Source organism: Polyodon spathula, unplaced genomic scaffold (assembly GCF_017654505.1).
Source record: "Polyodon spathula isolate WHYD16114869_AA unplaced genomic scaffold, ASM1765450v1 scaffolds_2288, whole genome shotgun sequence".
NCBI lineage: Eukaryota > Metazoa > Chordata > Actinopteri > Acipenseriformes > Polyodontidae > Polyodon > Polyodon spathula.
Window position 1 is genome coordinate 1 of NW_024473762.1, and position 3,000 is coordinate 3,000.

Genomic DNA, 3,000 nt, shown 5'->3' on the forward strand with positions numbered 1-3,000 from the left:
CTGTGTAGGTTCCATAGTGTAGTGGTTATCACGTCTGCTTTACACGCAGAAGGTCCTGGGTTCGATCCCCAGTGGAACCATTTGAGCTTGTTTTTAAATTATATTAGTCCCTGCTCAAGACAAAGTCCCTTGGTGTTGGCCGATCGTTATATTGATGATCTAAGGTCCCTGCTCCCATCGTATATGCAGGATTATTTATTCACACGTAAATACATACACATTTATTTCTGTTGCTGGTACATTCAGGCAATGCATTATTGCATTCTGCCACGTCATTAAATGAGCAAAGCCCATGTGCCAGTGCGCATTCAGTGGAGACGCCCTAAGAGTATAAGTCTTCTGTGTCACTCAATACTGCCAGTTTCCCCCCGTTGCTGATATACTGATGAGCAATAAAGATCTTTCTAAAAGCAAATCACATTGTTTTATTTTTGTCTTTACTTTTAAAGCAAAGAATCAACACACTTCTGACAACTTCATAGCACTGCTGGCTAAAACATACTTTTAGTAGGCTGTTTCCCTTGAACCTGGTGATATCGAGTGTTTTCCTATTAGCAGCGTTGATAGCATGTTTGGCACGCTTGCTGTGCAGTCTAGCATTGCATAACAATCCTCCCTGCACCGGGACCTCGTGGCGCAACGGTAGCGCGTCTGACTCCAGATCAGAAGGTTATGTGTTCAAATCACGTCGGGGTCAAAGCCCTCTTTGTTTCTATTCCACGCTCTCTTATTTTAAAGTGTTTGGATTTGAATCCGTCTGCGCATTTATTTATACAGTTTAGCCTACACAATGTATTGATTGCAGCCATCAAACAGAAATGTATTGTATTGCTATTGATTGGTAGGGTTAATTTTTCGCTGCACAACAAATGAAAGTGACTCCTAAGTAAATGTTGGCCAGTCTTCAATGACATAGTTGAGTAATAAAGTCATATCAACCCTTCCATGCATGAGATATTGAAAATAGCTACACAGATACTAGTTTTGAAGAAATGTAAATTACAGCAAGTAATATTTTAGACCTTTAAGCTTAACAGACATTTAAGAATTAAAAACAAAGATATAATACAAAGGGGCACGTAGTCTGCAGCATTTGTACCTGCGCAGGGATACCCAGACGCTTTCAAATCCACAGCCACGATCACGCTGTGCACAGTGTCAACATCTATAAGCATATCGCAGACAAAGAACAAATACAAATATTGCTCATTTTTAATATAACATTGACTCGAAACCGTGATCCCTGTTTCAGGAAGCCAGTGACTTATCCTTTAGGTGACTGGGGAACTTTCATATGGATACTAGTTAACAGGACAGTACACGACCGAGGGAAGAAAGCAGTTATTTTACTGTCGTTTCATTGCCATATGATATTGTGCATCTTCAGAATATACGGGAATCCTGAAAACAGCATTTTAACATGTGAACGAAGCAATCACTCATTTTAATTAGCGCACGGATTAACCTCTATTGAGAATTGCAGTTGTTGATTGACTTGCAAAGTAAACGTTTTAGAGCTCCATTTTTTTAAGAACGTTCAAGCGCTGCCTCACATGCAGCAGATGGCAGTATTTACCTGTTTCCAGTGGGTTTCCCTTTTCGTCTTTCTAGGCACAAAGGAAACAAAAAAGTAATTTGTAAAGAATATAACTTGGGAGAAAACTGAACAACGTTTTACAGCTCAATTGAGGAATTGAATGTGTCCAGTAACTGTCTATATTGCAGTATATCCTTGACTGTGAATATAAGTACAATGTTTTGCCATCAGTTAATCTTTTTTTGTTTGTTTTGTTTGAAATACTTTTCCAAGAGAAGGAAAACAAGCTAGCAGAGGATGGTTTCAATCCATCAACCTCTAGGTTATGAGCCCAGCACGCTTCCACTGCGCCACGCTGCTACGGCTGTGGTTTCATTGAATTACCAGCACAAGAAAAACAACTAAAGCGCAGTCATCGTTTTAACCAGCGACACGGCAGTGACCGGACTGAACTTTGAAAACCTTACAAATCAGAGATGATCTGTTTTTATTTATCTTTTCACCGAAATACCTCGTACAGAGCATGCAACTTCTCTGCCAAATTTAATCACAGGCAGTTTTCTCACCGGTTGACAATTCCAATAATCTGTCTCTCTTTAAAATGCATATGAAATCGTGGGAGGCGCTGTGCGACTTTTTCGACAGACTGCTGCTTCTCTCACAGAGTAAACTGCCATGAAACACAACGCCATGTTTCCACGTGGTTTCAAAAAGGGGACCATTCGCGTGTAGGCGAACGTCATAACCACTACTCAACAAAAGCAGTTTGCTTGCATTCGCCTGTGCTGTAACTGAGACCGTCTTCTGCTACAGTGTTGCTAGTGCGCGACTCGGCAATGTATGTTTAAAGGGCAATAGACAAAGCAATCGTTTAAATGTTTAACAATTAGGATATATATGTTAATTAATTTATTTATTTATTTGTCTTCTCAGTAATCTGTTATTTTCAATGTTAAATAAAAGTTAATACATTAAATAGTACAAGTTTCGATTCTGAGTATTTTTCAATGCTTTCAACAAGTAATCTATTTATATAAACAATAATGCAATCTGTGTAGCTATACTTATATATTTTCTTGTTTTTACGTAGATTTTGTTACCTTTAGACATTTTACTATGTATACGGGGCGCTTTAGAAAAAAATGAATAAAAAAAGAAAAATCAGGGTTTGTCGATTGATTGAACGCGTGTATCGATCCCGCATCTTCACGCATGCTAAGCGAGCGCTCTACTGTTTGAGCAAGCATTTTCATTTTGGTGCTGCTGCCCTTCTCTTAAGGTTAGTATCGTAACTGCATAGGAGTGTACAGTTGTCCTACAGAGTTTGCTTTTTTATTGGCAATGTCGTCAGTCATTTGCAAATTCAGAAAATACATTAATGCAAATGTGTAGTAGAAACCTTTTATTTAGACTTCTTTATATCAACGAGAAACTTAAGTTATGCGTGAACGGCTTGGTTGTCT

General features: G+C 38.7%; 2 non-coding genes across 2 annotated transcripts; both read left to right on the forward strand.

Annotated features, from left to right (window-relative positions):
• The first annotated feature begins 7 nt into the window (after window positions 1-7).
• On the forward strand, window positions 8-80 carry trnav-uac. Its single transcript has one exon. It is a non-coding gene; the product is annotated as a tRNA-Val (tRNA).
• Window positions 81-625: 545 nt separating this feature from the next.
• On the forward strand, window positions 626-697 carry trnaw-cca. The gene has a single exon. It is a non-coding gene; the product is annotated as a tRNA-Trp (tRNA).
• The last annotated feature ends 2,303 nt before the right edge of the window (window positions 698-3,000 follow it).